This window comes from Myotis davidii, unplaced genomic scaffold, assembly GCF_000327345.1.
Source record: "Myotis davidii unplaced genomic scaffold, ASM32734v1 scaffold206, whole genome shotgun sequence".
NCBI classification, from domain to species: domain Eukaryota; kingdom Metazoa; phylum Chordata; class Mammalia; order Chiroptera; family Vespertilionidae; genus Myotis; species Myotis davidii.
In genome coordinates this window covers 624,176-640,597 of record NW_006297754.1, presented here as the reverse complement: position 1 = coordinate 640,597, position 16,422 = coordinate 624,176, and positions in this window count along the sequence as shown.

Genomic DNA, 16,422 nt, shown 5'->3' with positions numbered 1-16,422 from the left:
TCTGAGAATTTGTATTATTAATGGATGTTGGAGTCTGTTGAATGCTTTTTCTGCATCTATTGGGATTATAGATGATTTTTTTCTCTTTAACCTGTCGATGTGGTAGATTATCTCTCTCTCTATATATATAAAAGCCAAGCAACTAGAACAATGGGGAATGACAGAATGACTGGATCAATCAGAACAACCAGTTGCTATCATGGGCACTGCAGTGGCCAACTCACCCCATTGGGGTCCCTAGTGGCACCCCCAACCTCTTGTGGCCCCCCCGGTCAGCCCCCCCCAGCCAGCCCCCCCAATTGGGGTGGGGCCAGCTGGCCAATTGCCCATGGTTCTCCTCCCACCCCGTTGGCCACCCCTATCGACCCCCATTGGGGCGGGCTGGCCAGAACCCACCAGTGCATGAGTTTGTGCACCGGGCCTCTAGTATTAATAGATTTTCAAATGTTGAACCAGCCTTACATACCTCTAATAAATCCCATGTAGTCATGGGTATGATTCTTTTTGTATAAAGTTTGATTTTATTTGTTAATATTTTGCTAAGGATTTTTGCATCTATAATCATAACAAATATTATTCTGTAATTTTCCTTCTTAGTAATGTCTTCTTTGGTTGTTATTAGGATCATGCTGCTCAGTAGAATGAGTTAGAAAATATTCCCTTTGCTTTTATTTTCTGGAAGAGATTTTAAAGAATTGGTCTCTATCTTCTTTCACTTCCTTGCTGTGCATGCTTTTTGCAGAGCCCAGAGGTGCTGATGAAGGGTAGAGTGAAGAAGATAAGATTTGTAAGCACAGCTGAAACTCAGATGGGAAGTTAAGCTTTCCTGATAAGACTTTATAATTTCTATGTTGGTGCCATTATATTATATAATATAATAATTCTGCTACAAAAGCAGAGTTGAGCAGAGATACAGCAGAGACTGTAGAGCCTGCAAAGGTTAAAATATTTACTATGTGGCCCTTTATAGTAAAAGTGAGCTGACCCTTGCCCTGCTCGCTTAGGAAGGTGGTTCTCAACCTTCCTAATGCCGAGACCTATAAACTTTTAATACAGTTCCTCATGTTGTGGTGGCCCCCAGCCATAAAATTATTCTCGTTGCTACTTCATAACTGTAATTATGCTACTGTTATGAATCGTAATGGAAATATCTGATATGCTATATGTGTTTTCCAATGGTCATGACCCACAGGTTGAAAACTGCTGCTTTATAACCTATTGATAACTAATCATTCCTCCTAGTAATGGCTCCACATGCAACATGCTTATTCTATATAGTCTAACTAGTTCATGAATACAGAAGGAGAAAGGTCTCAAAACAATTATTACAGATATAAACCAAAGTAACAGTGGGTAATGAAATATTGATTATGCATTAACTTGGTAAGCTCTGGTTGCAGATGTAATGTTACAACTCCATCAACAAATCATCTTAGAACAAAGTAAAAGTTATGTTCAATAATGTTTGAAAACAAAGTAAAAATAGGTACTTTTTAATGTATTTGCACAGCAGTTTAAATTTAACCCCACGTCAGCCCTAGCTGGTTTGGCTCAGTGGATAGAGCATTGGCCTGTGGACTGAAGGGTCCCAGGTTTGATTCCAGTCAAGGGCACATGTCCGGGGTTGCAGGCTTGATCCCCAGTAGGGGACATGCAGGAGGCAGCCGGTCAATGATTCTCTCTCATCATTGATGTTTCTGTTTCTCTCTCCCTCTCCCTTCCTCTCTGAAATCAATAAAATATATTTTAAAAAATTAACCACATGTCAGAATAAGACAAACCACCACTTTACTTTTACTCCATTTCCAGATCTGAAAGTTGAGGATCATAATCTGGTAGGATTTTTAAGAGAATAAGATAATTTTTTTTCATTTCATTATCTACTGTTTTAATTATTTCAGTGGATACAAAAATGAGTCCAACACAGCTTTTGCCTCAAATAGTTTATACTCTAGGAAATGATGATACAATTACAAATATCATTATAAAACAAAGGTCAGCAAGCGAGGTGACTTGAAGAGGGTACCAGCACTGCAGCAGGCCAAGGGTCAGCTCACTTTTACCGTAAAGGGCCACATAGTAAATATTTTAACCTTTGCAGGCTCTACAGTCTCTGCTGTGTCTCTGCTCAACTCTGCTTGTGTAGCACAAATGCAAACCATAGACAATGCGTACAAGAATGAGCATGGCTGTGTCCCAATAAATATTTATAAAACCAGGTGTCTGGGAGGATTTGTTTTGTGGGCTGTAATTTGCCAAGCCCTGCTCCAGGGTCTCAAAGGAAAGAGACAAAAATATTGTGAAAAATAGTTTTCAGATTATAGAGCTCTGTTTGAATGTAAAGTTATTATTCATTGAGTTTATTGAAGACTGGTTCAGTGTCTAACTTGATGTTAATGCACAGCTAATAGTCCCTGGCTGATAAGCCAATTTGTTGTCAGGTGAAGCAAGGGAGTCTGACTACAATAATTAAGGATAATAAACCACACTCATCCTTTTCTTAGAGGAAAGGGAAGAGGAAGTACATCGTTATTTTTTAAAATCTTTTCCGAAGGGCTTTATCTTCCCAAGAGTTTAGCAAATTTTAAATACATCTTTGTCACTTCTCCATGATGAACTTGGGGATTTAATCAAATTCTCAACTTAATATGAGAACCTACTAACACCCGCCCCTTCCCACCTCTGTTAATTGTTCTTGAATCCTAACCCTTCCTGGTGCTAAGTCAGGAACAGGAGTTCTGAAAGCTCAGCCAACAGTACCTCAATTTGGCAAGTCTCCCCATGTTCTAACTGTCTTTTTCTCTTCCTCTTTCTCACCCAGTGATTTAAATTCATTTAAGTTTGTTTCTCTTCAAAACTGTTTGCGATTTTCAGGCTTTAGCAAGTAGGTCTTTTGTCTCTCACATTTGGAGCCAAGTAGATGGCTTTTAGCTGTTCAATGGAACAGCGTATCTTATCATCATGAGACTAAACAGCTGCAAGTTTTTAAATCGAGGGGTTTGCCCATAAGAGTGGTCTCTAAGGCAGTGTGATCTCTGTTCTCTACCACTGTATTTTCAGATTTGGCTCCTTGGACCACAAATCTGTTTTAACAGCTTAGACATCTTGACAACTATTTTCTGTAACATATGCAGAGTAGATGTGCAAAATGTTAGCAACCTATTTACCCCATGGTGGAAACCATTAGCACACAAGTGGTTCAACTGGAATTATGCATGTTTTTCACTCATTATAATTGGTTACCATCATTTAATTGCTCTGTCCCTTTAGATAGATGCAGCTCATTGGAAAGTATGATTTCCACTGTTTCACAACAACAAAAGCTTTGCAGGGAATTCATATGCGAGGAAGAGCAGAAACTTCCATTGCTATATCAATTACCGCTCTGCAGAATTTCAGGATCCAACAAATCTTTTCGTCCTGTTCTTAAAAGCACCGTATTACTAAGAATAGGTGTGCTTCATCTTTTTAAGAAGGTTCATCTGCATGCATCTTATATTTATTGCTTCTCACTTTAAATCATCTTCCAAGGTTTATTTTAAATATGAAATGCCTCTTAACTAATCTGGATAAAAATCAGTAACCCATTTTACAATTATTTTCTTGGTGATTTTTCACCAATACTTTCCATTATTTTAAGAGCTTTATTCCTGCCAGACAGCTAGGTGAAGGTCTGCAATCCATACCTCATACTTGACATTCCAATTCTGCAGAGTACATTTAATGCCTACTTTCATATCAGTAACTGATTATAATCTCTTAGTGGGTAGGAACCAGAGCTGTTTAATTTTCTATGTGCGGCTCTCAGATAGCAACGAGTTCAGGGATTCACCAAACACATATATTTGAAGAATGATAAATAGTTTTTGCAAAAAAAATACCCAGTAAAGTGAAAAATTATCAATTTTATCCCATCTTAAATTCAGAGAGAGAGAAAAAAAAATAAAAGAAGATGCAAGTATACTTGTCTTGGTCAAGGAAGGTCCTTGCCTGCACAGATTATAAAATATATATAATCACGAGGGCATCCCCCTGGTATATGCACCAACCCGATAATAAAATTTGAAATCATATTTTACAAGAAACACTTACTGCTCCAGCATGAGAATATTGAGTTTTATAACTGGAAAGTGGACTCAAAAGGTTGGTAAGAGTTTTCCAAGTCTTAGCTAATGAGCCACATTTAAGTAAAGGATATTCTTATCCTTACTGTGAAAACTAGAAGATGCTCTAAATTATTAAAGCTGTGACTTGTGGGCATGTCAGTCTCCCAAGGCAAATGCATATGAGGAAAAGCATTTGAAGTATCCTAACTGGCAGCAGAGGCTAGAGACTATGAGGGGAGGGGTGTCCAGAGGACTCTGTTCTATAATTTAAACAATAAAGGAAGGGTTGGGAAGGGCTTGTTGTGCACATTTTTCCTGTTGTGTCTCCTTGTCTTTTTCTTTATATAAGGATTTACACATTTAACTAAATGTTTCTAAATAAGAAAATAAATGTGAGGAAGAGAATTTTATCACCATAAAGTTATAGAATTTGGGAGGGGTGGGGGAATAGACCAGAGAAGCATCCACTAATGATTTCTTATTTTTGATGAATACAAATTTGTGTATATCAGAATAATAATAAGTGGAAGAGTTATTTAGACATGTCATTTGACTTTGGGGATTTTTAAATTTTACTATGATTAGAGATGTAAATTGGTTCTACTTTGTCAGCATTGGTTAGTCATTAACAAACTGTAAATTTTTAACTGTTAAGTTTTTAAAATAGTTATTGAATTTGTTACTAATAGGGATATTGAGCTGGATTAGCATTAGATACTACCCTCAAGGTATATGTGAGTTCCAGTTGCTCCATATCCTTGCCATCACCTGGAAGGCTTAGTCTTTTTAAGTCTATTAATAGGGTATACAGATATCTCATTATGGTTTTAATTTGAATTTAATTAATTAATAATGATGATGAGCATTTCTTGTGTGCTTACTTATACTTAATTTAACATTTTTAGTCTGTTCATATTATTTTTATTGAGTTATTCTTACTACTGAGCTTTGGGAGAGCATTCTATATTACCATGAAGCCCCCCCCCCTCCTTTTTTTTGTCAGATAATGGTGTCTCTTTAAAGAAGAAGTCCTTCATTTTGATGTTCATTTTCTATTTTTTAAATGTATTATACTTTTGTGTTGTATCTAAGATATCATTTCCCAACCCAAGGTCACGATTATTTTCTCCTATGTTTTATTCTAGAAATTTTATAATTTAAAATTTTTCATGTATGTCTATGATCTGCTTTGAATTAGTTTTTGTGTATGATGCTAGTAGTAATCAAAGTTCAGGTTTGTATATGGATACCCAATTATTCTAGCATCATTTAATGAAATCACTGTCTTTTTTTTTTTCCACTGAAACACCTTTGTAGCTTTTAAAAAAACACAATTGGCAATATAAGTGTGTGTTTTCTTTTGAACTTTATTCAGTTCCCTTCATCTATTTGTATATATTATGTCAGTATCATATAGTGATTTATGGAGTCAGGTAATGTAAGTTCTCCACTGTGTTTCTCTTTTTCAAAGTTGTTTTGGCTATTTTAGTTCCTTTACTATTCTATATGAATTTTAGAAAATCTTGTCTGTATCTAAAAGAAAGGCTGCTATGATTTTATTGGGATATTGTTGAATGTATAGATCAAATCTGGGAGAATTAACATTTTAATAATATTGATTTTTTCTTATTAATGAGTACAGTATATTCTCCATTTATATAGGTCTATTTTGATTTCTTTCAGCAGTATTTTATAATTTTCAGCATAAAGTCTTATACGTCTTTCAATAAATTTTTACCTAATTATTTAATAATTTGAAAATATTTAAAATAGTATTTAAAAGTTTTGATTTCCAATTTCTCATTGATTTTGATGTATAGATCTTGTATTGCACAGTCTTGCTAAACTCTTATTAGTTGCGATAGCTTTTTTTATAATTTCAATTGGATATCTTATGGAGATGATCATATCATCTGAGAAAAGATAATTTATTTCTTCCTTTCCAATATCGATGCTTTCTATTTCTTTGGCTTGCCTTAGTACTTGAAAGAACATCAAGTATTAATAAAAGTGATGAGAACAGACATCCTTACCTTGTTCCTGATCTCAGGGTGAAAGCATTGTCTTTTACCTTTGTGATATTAGCTATAGGTTTTTCAATGATACCCATTATGAAGATGAGCAAATTCTTCCTATTCCTAATTTACTGAGGGTTTTTATTTAGGAATAAGTTTGGAATATTATCAAAAACTTATTTTGTATGTATTGGGATGATCATATAGTTTAACAATTTTAGTCTCTTAATATGGTGAATTACATTGATTTTCTAATTTAAAACCAACCATTCATTCAGGGGATAAATCACATTTGCCCATGACATATTATATTTTTATATTCTTGTATTTACTAGTATTTGCTAAATTATTTAAAAAAATTTTTTTGCATCTGTGTTTATGAGGGAAATTTTTTCTCTTGAAATGTTTTTGTGTATTTGATATTGAAATAATGTTGGCCTCATTAAATAAGTTAGGAAGTATTCATATCTCTTTGATTTTCTGGGAGAGTTTGTATAGAATTGTAGAAAAATAAATCAAAAATTTATATAAAAATGTCAACATAATTAACAAACCTTTAATTGGACTTCTAAGAAAATAAGGAGATGCTCAAATAACTAAAATCATGAATAAAAGAGAGGACATCATGACCAACTTTTTATAAATAAAATGTATCATAAGGGAATACACAACTGTATACCAACAAATTAGATAACTTGGATGAAACAGACAAAATTATAGAAAGGCATAAATTACTGAAACTGACTCAAAAAGATATAGAAAATCTGAATAAACCTGTAACACAGTTAAATAAGTAATTTTAAAACTTCCTAGAAGAAAAGTTCAGGTCCAGGTAGCTTTTATAATGAATTCTACCAAACATTTAAAAAATGACCACCAGCCCTTCACAAACTCTTTCAGAAAATAAGAGGGAACATTTTCCAATTCATTCCATTAGTTCAATATTTATTTAATACAAAACCAGACTACAATATTGCAATGAAAGAAAACTACAGACCAGCATTTCTTATGAATGTAGAAGCAAAATTCCTCAACAAAATATTAGCAAACTGAGTTCAGCAATATATGGAAAATTATGCAACCACGAGCAAGAGGAATTTTTTATAGGAATTTAAGGTTGGCATAATACCTGATAAACCATCAATGTGACATGCCATATTACTGAATAAAGAACTACAACCATATCATCATGTTAATAAGTGCAGAAAAATTGAAAATATTCAACTTTTGCATGATAAAAATACTCAAAAAACTGCGAATAAAGAGAACGTCAAATAGATAAAAAGCACATATGTAAAATCCACAGCTAACCCCATAGTTAATGGTGATAAAATGAATGGTTTTCCTCAAAGATTGGGAAATGACATGTATGTCTGCCCTTACTAGTTCTATTCAACACAGTACATCCATTGTTTGAATATACAACATTTTATTCATCCATTCACCAATAGATGAACATTTGGGTTGTTTCTACTTTTTGGCTACTGATCATTTGTCCAAGGTTTTTGGTGAACCTATTTTCATTTCTCTTGGATTTATAGTTAGAAGTGTAATTATTGGGTCATGTGGTAAACTATACTTAAACCTTTGAGAAACCAACAAATTATTTTCCAAAGTGGCTGCCCCTTTTTACATTCTCACCAATAATGTAGGAGGGTCCCAGTTTCTCCATACCCTCAGTTCATCCTAGTGTGTGTGAAGTACAATCTCATTGTGGGTTTGATTTGTATTTCCCTAATGGCTAATGATGAGCGTCTTTTCATGTGCTTACTGGCCTGTGTTTATCTTTTTCAGAGAAATGTTTCCTTAGATCCTCTATCTATATTTTTATTGGAATGTTTATTTATTATTGAGTTGTAAGAGTTCTTTACATATTATATATTCTCATATATTCTGGATTTGAACCCCCTGTCAGATATATGATTTAAAATATTTACTCTTTATCTGTAAGTTGTCCTTTTAGTCTCTTCTTGTTCTGTCTGTAGCATGAAAGTTTTTAGCTTATATGAAATCCATTTTTTTTCTATTATCGCTTTTGCTATCATATCTGAAAAACCATCACCTAACTCAAGGTAACAAAGATGTATGCCTGTTTTCTTCTGAATGTTGATAAATGAATAAATAACAATCTGAGTTAAATTGTTATTTGTTGATGTAGAGGGACTATATGGTTTCTGTAGAGTAACTAAATAGGAAGTATTCCTAAAATTCATAAGTAATATGACTCTACAGAGAAAAAAGTAAGTCAAAGAAAGACCTAAGGGAAAAGTCAAATAAAATTAAAACATAAATATAAATATATATTGAAAGAGAATTACAAGTTTGGTCTAACTTAGTATTTTAAATTAGTGCTAACAATACTAAGTCTATATCATAAAAAAGATATAATTCTTTAATAATTTAAAAAAAGTAGTTTAACCTAAATTAGACAAAGAAATCAATTGTTAGATATGATTTATTTATGAGCTGGTCATTTAATACATAAAGCTGTGCTTACTATCCAAAATATTCAAGGGAAGCAGAATATAATTAATAGTAAATCAATACATAACAAGTAAAACTAACAGGTATAATTATTTTTCCCCAAAGATTATTTTATGGAATCAGTTGACCAAATCGACCAGTTGCTTTCAATACGAAAAGTAAACCAGAACCATTTAATAGGTCTCCGGGTCTCCAGAATATAGTTAATAACCTCCTCCTTCTCCTCCTCCTCCTCCTCCTCCTAAATTCTCACCCAAGGATATTTTCCCATGGATTTTTACAGAATGTGGAAGACAGGAGGAGTGAAAGAGAGAGAAACACCTATGTGAGAGAGACACATCTAATTATTGTCGCCCGCATGTGCCCCGACCAGGGCTGGGGTTCAAACCTGCAACCGAGGTACGTGCCCTTGAGTGGAATAGAAGCCAGGATCGTTCAGTCCATGGCTCAATGCTCTATCCACTGAGTCAAACCAGCCAGGGTTAATGTTATTATTCTTGTTATTTTATGTCTTGAGAAAAGAAAGAAAAAATTGCCCTGGTCAGTGTGGCTCAGTTGGTTGAGTATCATCCTGTGCACCAGAAGGTCGCTGGTTCAATTCTGGTTGGGACACATAACTGGGTTGTGAGCTGGGTCCCCAGTAGGGGGCATGCAGGTCAATGATTCTCTCTCATCACTGATGTTTCTCTCTCTCTCTCTCTCTCTCTCTCTCTCCCCCCCCCGTTTCTATCCCTCTCTCTTTAAAATCTATAAAAACGCATTTTAAAAAAAGAATTATAAGATAATACTACATATAATTCAATAGAAATAAAAAGAAAAAAATGACTAAGAAATCTGGAAAAAGCTAGTATATTAATTTAATGTAATTCATTTTTCTATAATACGAGAGGCATGTAGTAAATACCATATGTAATTTCTTATACTGAAGAAGGAATGGGAATCAATTTTAGTTGTGAATATTTAGTCATCCTATTTGGGCCTAGTGAAAAATATCACACATACACAAAATTATGCCACAATCACATAATTAGGAAATCTTTCAAGTGGAGATTTAGAAGATAGAGGGGGAAAATGCAGAAGCTACTTTGAATTCCACAATAGAAAAAATTGCCATGGTACACTGCAAACTAATCAGAGCATATCCAATGCTGTAAAACTACTACTATAAATAAACACACAGATCCACACATACTCAGATTTGATGGCCTTTCTTCCATATGATGGAGTGTGCTGAACTTTATGCTCAAGTCTCTCCTGAATGTCACTACATTTTAGAGGTTCAGGCAATTCTCCTACTTCAGGATTTCTAAAAAGTAAGCACTTGCTTTCCTTTCTTCTCTGGCCCCTAAAAGTATAGATGCACAAATGCATATACTATGTATTATTAATACACAATATTTTAAATTATAGATCATCTCCTAATTTCATGTTATCTTTAACTTGTTCAACAGTAACACACCAGGAAATAGAATGGAAAAAAAGATCTAATAAAAGAGAATGAAGTCATAACAAAAAGCTAAACATCTTTTCAACCCAGAACACTCATTTTCTCACTTGGAACAAGAATTATGAAATGGGGATGTCCAGGCCGAATCTATCCTCAAGTGTGTTTCTTTTCCCTTCCCCCCTCTTTTTATAAAGGAGTGTAAACATTTTCAAAACATGTTGAGTTGGTTGCTAGCATTTGGAAAGCAGACGTTTCAAGTAAAAATCCAGGTTCCTGGCATTTTTTAAGAAATGGAAAGATCTGGAAACAGGTCTAAATTCTTTAAGGCACCCATTGGCTAGCCAGCTCTGGCAGTAGGGGCACCATCCCTGGGTACTGCCAGAGCCTCTCCAACTTACTGCTGGATTCATTCTGCCCACCTCACTCATATATTATATTCCCTGCCTGACCCCTGTGAGCATTTGGGTGTACGTCCATTTTTTTAGACCCAAATGAACCGTTTTCTTCTGTTTTACAGCCAACAATTCTCTCAGCATTTAATTAAAATAAATTATAAGCCTAGGAGCAGTTTTGTTTCAGAAATGAAAAGAAATTTTTAATACTGTTTTCACAGTTAATATGCAATCACTGAGTAAATTATTGCCATGCTTAGAGCTTCTTTAGGACCCTCTCCAGGAAGGAATGTAGAAAGTCATTCTTGTTTTCATATGAATTGCTGAAATAGAGCCTCCATTTAAAGTATTGGAAAAAATGAGAAAAGTGATCTGTATTTCGGTGTTCTGAACAGCATGACAAAACAAGTGAAAACAGGTGTGCAAACAGCAGTAGGAAGTAATCAAAAACAAGATTGCTAAGATCACAAAGGCCATTGGCACATTATGCTGGCCTGGAGCAACAACTGAAACGCCTCTCTTGGAGTCATTGCTTCTCCAGACTTCAGTATTCACTTTTCCTTATGAATTAAATTTTTTTTAAAAAAATATAAAAGACTTTTGCCTTTTCTATGAACAATTCGAAATAGCTTGCACTGATATGTGGCTTAATCGAGAGCAGTTATCCTGGTTGAAATATAAAACCAAAATCAAAACGTGCTTTTGAAAGTATTATAGTTCTAAAGAAACTGCAAGCCATAAAGTTGAAAACTCCTCTGTTTATGGAATATATCTTTCACATTTAAGGAAAATTCTAGATCCCAGGAAAATCTTTGAAAGATATCAAATTTCAAGACCCTAAGCTCTCCTCGGAAGCTTTACAACATCAACCTTTTTAAAGTTTTGATCTGAAGTCAGGTAAACCTCTGAGGTAGAAATTTCATTGAAACTGAAAATGGCAAGCAAAATGAAACGCAGGTAGGTGCTAACGGAGCACGAGTGTAATTGAAGCTCACTGACCTTTACTCCCAAAACTCCCAAGGATGCACAGCTGTGGGCATGTCTGCACATGATGCTTTTGTTATGAGAACACATACCATGGAGTTTGAATGCCTTGAAAGAGCGATGCAAGTAGAACATAGGCATGGATCACCAGAATGGGTTTTCAAAGATATTGACATTACAAACATTATCTTCATTGGTTTCCTTTCCTTTCTTTTTCTTCTTCTTCTTCTTTTTTTTTTTTTTTTGTCATTTAACTTTTAGGTTTCTAAACTCTCCTCCAGTTCAATCAATAAAATGATGAAACGCTTTCAGATGAACTCAAACTTTAAAAGGACACGAACACTTGCTAGAAAAACCTGCGCATAACCAAGGGTACAAACAAAAGAAGTAGCTTGAAGCTCTCAGAATGTCCATTTGGTTAAAAACGCCAACTAACCTGTCTGATACCTACACCTGTGCACATCAACAAAAAAGAGTGCTTTTAAATTTATCATCCAACCAGGAAGGTCAATAGCAAGAGGATAGACTTATTATTGGGAAAGTTGATAACAGATAACAGAGGGGACAAACAACCCACTCAACTCTGTTTTACTTTCATCTAAGAAAAATACCTTCAAATTTATGACCAGAAAATGTGAGGCCAAAGGAAGAAAGCACTAAACTCAGATTAATTTATGCCTGGAAGTTGCATATTATTTCACAGCCACTACAATTAATCATGGAGAGACATGAAAAATGGGATTGATGTCACAAAACTAAAAATGAGCAAATATCCAAATCTTCCAAAAAGCAAAGATGTGAAAACTTAATATCAACTGGGTAGTAAATAGCTTTCATAAGATATAATACTTATTAGTAATAAACACACATAATTTAAGTCAAAGATATAATAATAGACGAATCTCAAATTTGGTAGTTTGAATTAAAACTACAGTTTCTTTTTAAGAGGTAATTAGTATGTTGATATCTCAGGAAAAATATTGTAGAATAATTAATTTCTTTTTTTAAGTATATTTTATTGATTTTTTTACAGAGAGGAAAGGAGAAGGAGAGAGATAGAGAGTTAGAAACATCGATGAGAGAGAAACAGATTCAGCTGCTTCCTGCACACTCCATACTGGGAATGTGCCAGCAACCAAGGTACATGCCCTTGACCGGAATCAAACCTGGGACTCTCGAGTCTGCAGGCCAACGCTCTATACACTGAGCTAAACCGGTCAGGGCAATAATTAATTTCTTAAAACATTTGTCAAGATTTCCCATGAATTTCCTGAAGAAACTGTTTATAATTCAAAGTATATGACATGGGTATAATAATAACAGAAAGTTATCACAAGACAAAATAACTGGCATGAGGACTAAAACAATATTTAGTGACTCTAATGTTTATAGATTACTAGAGGCCCAGTGCATGAATTTGAGCATGGGGGGGCACGGGGAGGGGTAGGTAGGGACCACAGGAGGATGGCCGACAGGCCCCGATCTAATTGTGTAGATGTGCTGAGGTAGTGGCAAGCAAAGAGCACAGACAGAGCGCCCCAAAATGGCCTGAACACCAGCTACCCTCTGAGGTGGAAATACAGCTCTACTTCGCTGCCCGCATTCAGGCGGCCTCACTCTCTCCGGGCAGAGGTGCTGACAGACAGGTTGTCTCTCCTACCTCAGTCGCACATTTTCTTGGGGCTCCGCCCCAAGCATGATAGTTAGCGGACTTTAGCCAATGGTGACGCACTGCCAGAGGAGCACTAGCCAATCAGCAGTTGGGAGCCTTGAAAGGCATGGAGCCAAGCTAGAAGTGGCTGAAGAGGGCAGAAGGCTGATCGGTGCACTCCGTGGGGTGGCAGAGGTAAGATGGCGGTGGTGCTTACTTTACGTCTTTGCAGTTAGGCTGCTGCCTTGTCCCTTTTACCCCCTCTGAGCTGCTATTCTGTCTCGATCAGCATCAGGGTTGCTCTCCTCCTACAGGCTTCCTAGACCCAGATTCTCTGGTGCCTAGAGCCTTAGCCAGGGGGAGGGACCTTGGGAGGTTGGCTGGCATGGGAGGTTGGCTGTGGGAGCACACTGACCACCAGGGGGCAGCTCCTGAGTTGAGTGTCTGCCCCCTGGTGGTTAGTGTGCATCATAGTGGCTGGTTGACCAGTTGTTCCAGTTGTTCTGGTCATTCAGTTGTAATGGTCACTTAGGCTTTTATATATATAGATAGCACAAAGCATAACAATAAAGAAAGTCAATTTGAGAATGTAAAACCAATGATACAGCTGCATAAGTGAGGTAAAGACCACTCAGCCAGAGAGGAAAGGTGGTGGGGCACAGGGCAGGCACTCAGGCTATTATAGAGTTGGGGGTGGGAGTCATCTCTCTGAAAAGTTGTGAAAAAATTTTAGACAAAAACAGAGCATTCAAAAATTTATTTTCCACCTTTCAGAAGAATAGAAATGATAAGGGAAATTGTTGCTCCTTATTTCATTTTTACCAATATGAAAAAATCAGTTAGTTTAATTGAAATGGCAGAAGCTCGGGGGAAATGTAGTTACTTCAAAATGTATTAGACCTCCCTTGTATCTAACCCTTCTAGAGAATTAAAAATATATATATATTGTGGTTATAGTAGAAATCCTATTTCTGCATTACCTAATTTTCTGTCAATATTAAATTCTTTTCACAATTTAATAGTTAAGTATCCTAGGACCTTGTAATAAACAAAGCTTAATACTTCAACCAAAACGCGTCCTTTTGTTTTTTGCAAATGTGCATCTATGTCAAGATGCATGGCAGAAAAAAAAACAACAACATTCTTTAAAATTCTAAAGAAAAATAATACTTTTTGTTGTGGTTTGTTTTGGAGGAAATAATGCAAGCACAACTGTACGGGCAACCTTAGTAATAGCTGCTGTATAAACTCTAAAATATTAGTGGCTTAGAAAATAGAAGTATAGTTCTCAGTCATTTAAAGTTCAGGCATTCGTGGTTGTGGTAGGGCAGGTTGTTCAAGGAGTGGGAAGGAAGCTCTGCTCCAGTCAATCTTTCAGCATCCCAGGCAGATAGAGGCTCTATTTATCTGCGTGGCTTGGTTTCTGAGATTGGGCTGGGTGTCAAGAAAGAGGGCATGGAGGAGTATATGGGAAGTTTCTATTGACTAGTCCTGGAAATGATATATATCCTTGTGCCCAGATTTCATTGGATACAGTTGTATAGCTATATTCCATTGACCACATAGATGCGAGGGGAACTTGGACTTATAAACACTGTCTGGACAAGTAATTCTCTGCAACAGTTCTGAAACCATAGATAGGAGCATGAGTCTTTGATTGAAAACCAGTTATGTGTGCCACACTTACATGGAGCTATTCTGATATAGATCTTTCAAAATCTGTTAATGTGCAGATAATATGTTTCTTTGCTGATATTTATCACTGTTTATTCTCTGAAGAGTAGAAATCCATTGAGAAACACTAAATGTTATTAGTTTAATGAGGAAAATTGTTTTTAATGTTTTCAGAGGCACTGTCATTAAGCAATACCAAATATTTAACCTATCTCATTGAATTGTAGAATTTTACAACTAGAAGAAACCTTGGAGAATGTCTAGTGCCACACCATTTTCTAACAGGTAGAATCACATGTTCAATATTATTCAGTTAGGCTATAAATTTATTGTTGAATGAAGAAATACAGGGTGGGTCAAAAGTAGGTTTACAGCAGTTCATATGGGAAATATCACAATAATTAATAAATAATACAAGATTAAACTCGGTTTCACATATTCACAACTGTAAACCTACTTTTGCCCCACTGTGTATATGAAACCACTCTTTTTCCTGTGAATAAATGAAACCCACAGAAAAAGCTAGGCACTTAATGAGTCATGTTAACTGTTTCAAGCTTCTACATTACTAGACATATCCTCATTCTGACATTGTGTAGTGTGAAAAGGGACAATGATAATTTTTCAGCTTGTCCCACGTGCCTGTGTTATTTGATTTATGTGCTGTACCTGCCTCCTATGACACTGTCTGAATTCATAAATCTGAGTAAAAGAACAGGGACCCATAACTCAAAGAGGATGAGATAGGCTAAACCCCGAGGCTGAGAATGTACTGTGGAGTCAGAACACTGTTCCCTTATGAATACTCATGGGTAGCAAATTTGCTAAAGGTTAAGAATTCATCACAATGGGTCCCAGTCAGGATACATGTCAGGGTTCCAAGAATAGGTTTTATTACTATTTTTTTTTACTTCCAACTTTTGTGTAATCCACATAATTTTTGTTTTTTTGCTTTTAAAAAATAAGGTAAACTCGATACCATCCAGTATTCTAATCCATACCTTGCATCATGCATGCCATAGATAGGAGTGGTGTCCACCATATGCAGGATTCTTTCCTCTATAGGTATTATGGGGAGAGAAAAAACTATAGGACACAGAGTATAAGCTCTCAAATTTATCAGGTAGTCAAGGATATGACAATTCATGAAACAATAATGAAAGTATGTGGGCGATATATGGAAAGGATCTTAGGGATACAAAACACTTGAAAGTACAGAAACTCAGAAGAGGAAGAGTTCAGTGAGATAGTACAGGACCATGTAGTATAAACAAGACGAGTAATAAGTGTGTGCAGCAAACAAGCTGCTTTATATTCATAAAAAGCTTTTGGAGAAGCCAAATCTTATCATTTCTGAAATCTTTGATCTGCCTTCCTTTTAGTCCTTATTATAATTAGGTCTATATCTCCATATTTATTATAACTTATACTAAAAATATGAGATTTATATTTTATTTTATTCTGTCACAAACAGTAGCCTCATGTCTGTCCAGTGACAAACAGATTACCTGGCTTTCAGGACGTGAACGTTAGGCATATCCTTAACTGGTTCACTCAACAAGTAATTTAAAGGTGATGTATTTGTTAAACTTTTCTTCTGTGTAAGGGCATCATTCCTGTGGTAGGAACATAACCCTGAAGGGATATAGATAGAGAAGTGGGTGTGTGA